Genomic DNA, 8,771 nt, shown 5'->3' on the forward strand with positions numbered 1-8,771 from the left:
TCTGCAGAAGTCAGTGTCCGGGAATAAAAGGCTATGGGGGCCTCTGAGCCATTGGGCAGCACATGGCTCAGGACCGCCCCCAAACCCACGGGGGAGGCGTCACAAGCTAGAGTCAAAGGCAGCTTGTCCGAATATTGGACGAGGACTGCCTCTGACGTCAGCAAGTCTTTGACAGCCGCGAACGCATGCGCTTCGCGGCTGCCCCAGCGCCAGGCTGCCGATCGGTCGAGCAACCGATGCAGCGGCTCGGCTAGTGACGCCTTATGCGGCAAAAATGGCGCGTAAAAGTTAAGCAAGCCAAGGAACGCCTGCAGCTCCGTCTTGGAGGCAGGCGTGGGGGCGTTCCTGATGGCTGCTACCTTGGAAGGGGTGGGGTGAATTCCCTGGGCGTCAATTGTGAAGCCCAGGAAATCAACCCGGGGCACAGCAAATGAGCATTTGCTGCATTTTAATTTTAATCCCGCGCCCCTGAAACGCTCGAGGACCTTCACTAGTACTTTGATGAGGCCCGATCGGCTGCTGGCGGCGATCAGGACGTCATCGAAGTACGGAACCACACCAGGGAGCCCATGGAGCAGCCGCTCCATAAGGCTCTGGAAGATCCCCGGGACTACGGAAACGCCGAATTGCAAGCGGCGGCAACGGAAAGCTCCACGGTGGGTGACGATGGTCTGCGCGGCCGCCGCCTCGTCATCCACCGGGAGCTGCTGGTAGGCCTGCGCCATATCCAGCTTCGCAAAGATGCAGCCCTGCCCCAAAGAGTGGAGCAAGTGCTGCACTACCGGAACTGGATAGGGGTTCGCCTGGAGGGCAAGGTTGATGGTGGATTTAAAGTCGGCGCAGAGGCGAATGGAGCCATCCGCCTTAACTGGGATGACCAAGGGGTCTCCCACTTGGAGTAATCCATCGGCTCCAAGACTCCCTGCGCGACGAGCTTGTCCAGCTCCGCATCAACCTTTGCCCTCAAGGCGAAAGGCACCCTACGGGCCTTCAGCCTAATGGGGGCAACCTGGGGGTCTAGGTTCAAGGAAATGGGCGTTCCCTTATACGCCCCCAGCTGCCCATCAAACACATCGGAGAACCTGGCAAGCACGTCGGCCACGTCAGGAGGCGTGGCCACCACTTGCCTTACCCTGTGCACTGATAGGCCAAGTGCCGGGAACCAGTCAAGGCCCAGGAGGGCTGGCAAAGGCTTTTCCACTACTAGAAGGGGAAGGCACCCTGAAAAGTCCCCATACTCCACCTGCACCAGGTGACAACCCAGGGTAGGAATTAGAGTCCCCTGGTAGTCCCGTAGGGTTGCGTCTGGGGAGGAGAGCTGGGTCTTTGAGATGCCTGGGCAGAGGCAGGAGAACTCTGCCCACGACAAGAGGGATCGGGAAGACCCCGAGTCCACCTCCATGGTGCAGGGGGAGCCTTCAATGAGGAGCGACGCCTTGATGCGCTCCGCACCTGCACCCGTGTGGAAGGCCAACTCTGCGGGGTTGGCGTGAAGATCAGCGTCCACGGCGTAGCAGCCTCCGCGCGAAGGCTGCTGCTGCTGCTGCTGCTGCTGACGTCCAGAACGGCTTCCAGGTCGCTGCTTGACGGCGGCTGTGGTCGGGACGTCATCTGGGCGCTGCGGCAAGGGAAACTGTGCTCGGCAAACCTGGGCCAAATGTCCTTTCTTAAGGCAGCGGCGGCATACCGCGGCCTTAAAGGGGCAACCAGAGCGGTCGTGGTTGCCTCCACAGCCCAGGCAAGCGGTCACAGCTTCCCGGGCTCTCTGAGGGCCGCGCCTTCTGGAGGACTGGCCAATGCGAGCCACCGCTCCTTCCTCAGGGTAGTCAATAGGCAGGGGAACCAGCTCGTCCACCAGGCAAGTACGGCCTGGCGGAGGCGGCAGGTTGAACATCTCCGCCATTGACTCGTCGGAGAGTTCAGCTGCCCTTGCCTGCTCAATGGCCCCAGTCAATGTGATGTCCGCTTGTGACAGGAGCCGCCGGCGAAGGCGCAAGTCTTTTACGCCGCTGACGAACTGTTCTGTGAGGTTGCGGTCGAGGTCGGCAAACTCGCACCTCATCGCCGCTGTGCGAAGCGACTGGAGGAACTGGCTCACTGACTCCTCCGGCTTCTGTACACAGCGTCTGAAAGTGTAGTGCCTCGCCACCCAGGATGGTGTAGGGGTGTAGTGGCGCTGAAGATGTTCCGTTAAGTGAGTGGACTGGCTGAGGCGCGGCTAGTGAGCGAGCGGCGCTAAACATTGGTGTGCCGCAGCAGCTCAGGAAGAAGCTGCACTTCTCATCGTCCGGCACATTGCGACGGCCGTTGGCTATCAGGTAGCACTCGAAGCGCTCCAGGAACGCTTCCCATGTCTCGCCGTCGCAGCCGAAGGGGACGAAAGTTGGCATCGCCGACATGGTCTCCTCAGGTTCGAGCTAGGCAGGAACGGAAAAGGTCGCCAATACAGTTGTGCCGAGGTGGAGCGTTCGGTGGGTTAGCGACGGCTGGATCCCACCTTCGTCGCCAGTGTTAAGTTGGCATAAAAGGCGATCGGAGTCGTGAGGAGAATTAACCACATTTTATTGAACACGAACAGACTTAACAAATATACAGGAGAGAAGCAAGCAGGGTTCGTCTGACAGCTATTTATACGAAGCTGTCAGACGAACCAGCCAATCCCCAAGCCAGAGTTTCCCCGCTCTCAGCCAGGTCACGTCTTAGCCAATCAGACGCGACCTGGCTGTTGCTAGTGCAGATGCCGGCTGTCAGGGGGAATTCCCTGACGTCATCTGCATGGACACAATAGTATAGATACATTACTATCTCTACACTACATTACCCGACTCTATGGGGCGGTGCTCATCTCCGTTTCAAAGCTGAAGAGCCAGCACTATCCAAAGCACTCTGGTCATGTGGCTGGCATGACTAGATGCCAAAGGTGCACCATTTTTCTACTTGCATTTTTACATACTTTTGAACTGCTAGGTTGGCAGAAGCTGGGACAAGTAATGGGAGCTCACTCTGTTACGCAGTGCTAGGGATTCAAACCACTGAACTGCCAACTTTCTGATTGACAAGCTCAGCATCTTAGCCACTGTGTCCCTTAATTCCAGGATTAGAGACATATAATTGGGCAATTTGGATAACCTAGACATATTCATTTTAATCTAGAACTCTCTTTGAGATAAATTGATATAGTTATTTTATATCACTACAAACCATGGATTAGCAATGTTCAGAGCAGCTCTAGCTGTACCCTATTGGAATACACAAATTATCCTTGCTATGGTTGCACTTCAGCCATGACAATTAAAGGAGAAAATATTGTTTACATTGAAAATTTTGGGGGTAGACGTTGACTCTGGTAGAATAAAAAAAATCATTCCTAATACTGTTAATGGTATTTCTATGTGTTTCTTCTTGAAGATTGTTCATGTCAAAGTGGAGCAAATCCCTAGCAAGCTCTTCTTTCTTATTATATTTCTCTAAAAAACAAATATTGCTGAAAAATTTCAATCACACTCTTAGCATAAAATGTATTTAAGGGTGAAAAAACAACAACCATCCTCATCAACTAAAACATCTTTGAAAAAATGGTACCTCCACTAATCTGATAGATGACTTCTGAAATATGTGAGAAACCAATTTGTGAGACACTAAACACAATGTAACTAATTGCCAGTTTATAAGGTACTTATGTTTATTCTTTCATTCATCATCATCACAGTGAAAGGCATGACACAGTCAAGCTGACTGGGACGGATAATAATTACAACCCAAAACATCTGGGACACACCAAGGATGGGGGAGGGGGGTAAGATTGTTGAAAGGATTGTGACCCTCCCCCCCAAAATGTACTTGGCACCCTTGAAAACACCGCACCAAAGATGAAATATTATTAATAGCAACCAGGATTAAGGCCATGTGTCACACAGGCAAAGCAGCTGAATAAGCGAAGAAAACCAGAAGAAGAGAAAATGTTGGGACTGACTGGGAACATAGCCTATTTTTCCTCAGCCCAAATATAGCTTTAAGGATCAGCCCAGCATAATTATCCTGCAAGGCCAAGATCGGACCGTTTTCCAAGCAAGGCATATCCAAATCAAAGCAGCATCTGAATCATTTCTTGGACTCACTTCCTTTATGTGTCATTCAAAACTAGTGCTATTATGGTCAAACAGACAAAAGGGGAATATATCTTGCATTTGTGCAAAGAGGCCACACAAAAACAGTGGAAAGAACAAGTGTGTGTTTGTGTGTGGGGGAAACGCACCAAAAATTAGTTGTCATAATAACAAGCAACCCAGGAAGCCATCTTCTAATGCTTATGAGCATAAATAAATTTATCTATTGCTGGGCAGAAAATTCATCTAAAGAAATTTCATTTTTTTAAACCCATACTCCTTAGTTTTATGGGCAAGTGCTTGTTTCTAAATGGATTTCGAAGAAGATAATTTTAATGGATTTCTCCTTGACTGGTTGTGTGAAACTGTGAGATATATGAATACATCTCCAGTGGCTTCTTGCGAGTCAATTCACTCCCAAGGGAGAATAGTATGTCCTCTGGTGTGTGTGTGTGTGTGTGTGTGTGTGTGTGTGCCTTGCATATTAGAAAGAGGCAGGTTTCAGAGATATGGAACATCACCTCTAACCATAAAATAATCTCTTTTGTTTTTATGGATTGTTGTAACGCATCTAGAATCACGATATGAGATAGGTGGTTATATAAATATGGTTAATTGATAGTTATTTTTTTTTAAAAAAATCACTACTAACTATGCCACCTGCTGACAGGTGTAAAGAATTGGGATTATTTGTAAAGTTGCACAAATAAGATTCATTCTCTGCACAACAATTTGGTCAACTAATGATCAACACTAAATTAGTGCTAGATAAGGAATTTAAGAAATCCATGGACCTGGATTGCTTGTGGCAACTGAAATAGTCTAAACTGATAACTCATTTAACTCTGTTCCCCAGCTGTCCCTACTCTTCTTCTACATGTGCTGTATATATGGATTCTTTGGGTGTTTTTATTGTTTTAGGTTTTTTGATTGTTTTAACAGAGTCACTTGGTTGAGTTGGGCATCTATACAAATTGAATAAGTGAATAAATGAGTGAGTGAATCAATGTCCACAAGGTGCTTTTCAAAAGACAACTTTCTTGGCTTTTTTTTTCTTGAAAAGGTTTCCCTTCTCATGCAAGAAACTTCTTCAGACTTGAAAATCTGCATAGATATTGAATGAATGAATGAATGAATGAATGAATGAATGAACGAATGAAAGAAAAATGAAAAATAATGAGAAACAGGTGTATAAAAAAGTTTAGTTTTGCTTTGCTTTGCTTTGCTTTTTTCCCAAGAGAAGAAAACTTTTCAAACCATGTATCAGCACCAGCTTATTAACAGTGTGCAGTTTAGTGTGATTCATGCCAAGCTCTTTCATATATTTTGCCGATTCTACTACCTTCTGCCAATTAGTTAATGGAAATCAATATAACAAGACATCCTACCTCAAAGCTCTCCTTGCTATATATACCTAACTTCAGGAATTTTATTCCACTTCTCTTAATATAGGCCTTTTTGCATTTTACAACACATTATAATTGACACTTCTTGTATATAAGTATAATCTTTATTTTCATTGTACTTAAATCCAATGAAATTGGTTTTCCTTACATACATACATACATACATACATACATACATACATACATACATACATACATATTTACCAATTTGGTATCCAAAAATTTGGGTAACTAATAGTGGAGAGAGGCATATATTGTCCATTATTTTACAATAATTGCAATCTGAGGTTTTGTTTTACCCCAATGAAACTAGTCTGCCTCATTCACCAGCAAAAGTCTGCTAAGGACCTATCTCCATATTGGAATAGAATAGAATGTTAGTTGGAAGGACCTGGAAGCAGGAAATCCTACACCACTTGGACATATGGATATCCAAGTTCTTCTTAAAAAAATTCAGTGTTGGAGCATTCACAACTTCTGGAGGCAAATTGTTCCACTGATTAATTGTTCTAACTATCTGTTAAGGATGGGCGAGATGAGTCAAGGAGAATAACCTATTTCAATTGTGGTCCCATCCCTATGGAACCTCTACCACCAAATGATATTATGTTGGAAAAAAAATAAAATTTTGGTTCAATGATGAATTAAATAAATTCATGGAGAATAGATCCACAGAGGTACTGTGGTTATAACTTTCAGAACTCACAAGTTTTAACTATAGAGGAGTGCCAATGGAAAAGGCTGGGTTATAACTTCTAACCAGGAAATCTGCTATTTTCAAGTTTAAAGAGAACAATTGTCTCAATATTGGTTGTTGTCAACATGATGGAAAGACTCAGGAGTTCTCTGTGCTTATCCCAATTACATTGTTGGTCATAGATTGCTGGATTGATTCAACATAGTCCTTCCCATACTTTAGTGATTGGTTGATCAATAGATTAATTTTTTACATTATCCTTTTCACTGTGACACTGAGTGTTTTACAAGTAAAATAAACAAACAATGCAAACCATAAAATCCTTATAAAAAGTAACAAATGCCTATGGAGATTCTTAGCATTCAGGTCATGGTTGTCTGAACTGAAGAAGCTTCTTGGATGAGAAGCAAAATCTCTTCAAGGAATAACAAGAAACTCCAGCTGTCATTTGAAAAAGCTCCTTTGGGACAAAAATAAACAAAGTTAAAAAGATGGAGTAAGTGCCCATGAAACCACAAAGGATTGAATATCACTCTTGTATCCTTGGAATTCTTGGGGCACATGTTCCATAGGTTGGGAACTATATTGGAGGAGATTCTTTTCCTAGAGCAGGTTTCATCAGAATTATTTAATTATTAGGACCTATGGTGGTTCAATGTAATTGGTGGTTCAATGGTGGTTCAATGTAATAGGTGGTTCAATGTAATTGGGATAGGACAGTCCGCCTATTAACTGGCTCTCAGTGGCTAAGATGCTGAGCTTGTTGATCAGGACGGTTGGCGGTTCGGCGATTCGAATCCTTAGTTCCACATAATGGAGTGAGTTCCCAGTACTTGTCCCAGCTTCTGCCAACCTGGCAGTTCGAAAGCACATAAAAAATGCAAGTAGAAAAATAGGGACCATCTTTGGTGGGAAGGTAACAGCGTTCTTCAGCATTTAGTCATGCCGGCCACATGACCCTGGAGATGTCTTCAGACAGCGCTGGCTCTTTGGCTTTGACACGGAGATGAGTACCACCCCCTTGAGTCGGGAATGATTAGCACATATGTGTGAGAGGAACCTTTACCTTTTATGACATGAATGAAGGGTTTCAATTGTCGTAACTAACATCTCGCATCATTGGTACCAGTCCATACATAGAATGGTACCAATGCAATTCATGCAGCAGAGGTATTACATGCACAGCCCAGTGGTGGGTTCTGGATCCTGTTGCAACTGATACAGTTGCAACGGGGCCCAGCATCTTCCACATGAATGCGTGTGGCATGCACACACACACATGCAGTGCGTGCATCTTACTTTCCAGTGACACCTCCGCAAGCCTCTGCGATGCTCCAGCTGCTCAGTGTCGTGTTGCGCAGGTGCTTATGCACCATGCATGTGTGCATAAGCGCCGAAGATTTTAAAGGACAGGTAAGGAGCACAGGCAGGAGAGTGCTCCGGGCAGACTCCGGTACACACATTCCAGGGTGTACCACCTGCAACCCACCACTGGCAGAGCCCTAAGGGTGCACTCCTTTTAAAATATTTCTAATTTTTTACAGCCCTTTATAGAGGAGATTTCAATAAAATCTAGATTGTCCCCATGCTGAAAATGCTAATAACACTAAGTTTAAAGTTGCACAATAATCTTAGAAGGGAAAGAAAAACTGAAGTTATCCCCACCCTTCTTTGTAAGGCTGAGGTTGCTTCTATCATCTAGTAGCATACTGGAGATATAAATAAATGCAAATCTTTTTTCCCCCTAGTTTGCAAGCAAAAAATATTCCATGGGTGGAAGTTGTCAAAGCAACAACAACAACCAAATGTTTTGATTTGTCTGCAAAGACTGTAGATGTATTTTCCCCTCTCGACAGTTTCTAAAAAGTGGGAAGTGGAAGGGCCAATGATTATTCATTCCTCCAGAGGTTTCTGCCCCCACTACTTCATGAAACCTTTAGATGGTGCTGTGTCCTTAAAATAAGCTGATGCCAAACAAGATTTTATATAACCTCATGTCTGGTGAGCCAGACCTTCGTATGTGAAATGCATTACTTGGAAGTATCCTACCTTGTTCCTTTTCTCCTGTGAATGCCAGTCGGGAGCTGAGTGCCATCACTTTTGTGCAGGAGACAAAACAGGGTCCTTTTGTGTACCTAGCCAGCAATCTGTTCAGTGTATATGCATCCCATTTCTGCAGCTGGAAATCTAATCCTAAGGGAAAGAAAACTGCTGGCAAACTTCCTTTGCTTTCTAGCTAGGCTGTTGCTGGCTTTCCCTTGGCAGAGAACCCTGATGATCTTTAATGGGAGGTTATTCATTGCCTGTGCTGACTAATGTTTCCTGCACTCTAGGTCTGCAGCTTGCTCCCTGCACGGCTGCGTATAACCATATTTGTTAATCAGTTCGTAGTATTTTCTTTCATTGGTTTGGCTACACAAATTCTCCCCTATCTTGGGAAACAGGAGGATACTTTATTATTTCCACATATGGCTCTGCAAGGCGGTGATGCAGAAGAACACAATGTGCTGAAGCCAACGGGAAGCTTAAAAAAAAAAGCAATTTGTCAAAAAGGGCTTGAAC

General features: G+C 45.3%; 1 long non-coding RNA gene across 1 annotated transcript in view; it reads right to left on the reverse strand.

The window, feature by feature from the left end:
* Nucleotides 1–8,506, reverse strand: part of LOC309401009 — a 64,874-nt gene extending 56,368 nt beyond the window's left edge. Inside the window, exon 1 of the long non-coding RNA XR_014176745.1 lies at nucleotides 8,259–8,506. This is a non-coding gene — a long non-coding RNA (uncharacterized lncRNA). The remainder of the gene's footprint in view (nucleotides 1–8,258) is intronic.
* Nucleotides 8,507–8,771: the final 265 nt, after the last annotated feature.

Source organism: Natrix helvetica (assembly GCF_964273705.1).
Source record: "Natrix helvetica genome assembly, chromosome: Z".
Lineage (NCBI taxonomy): Eukaryota > Metazoa > Chordata > Lepidosauria > Squamata > Natricidae > Natrix > Natrix helvetica.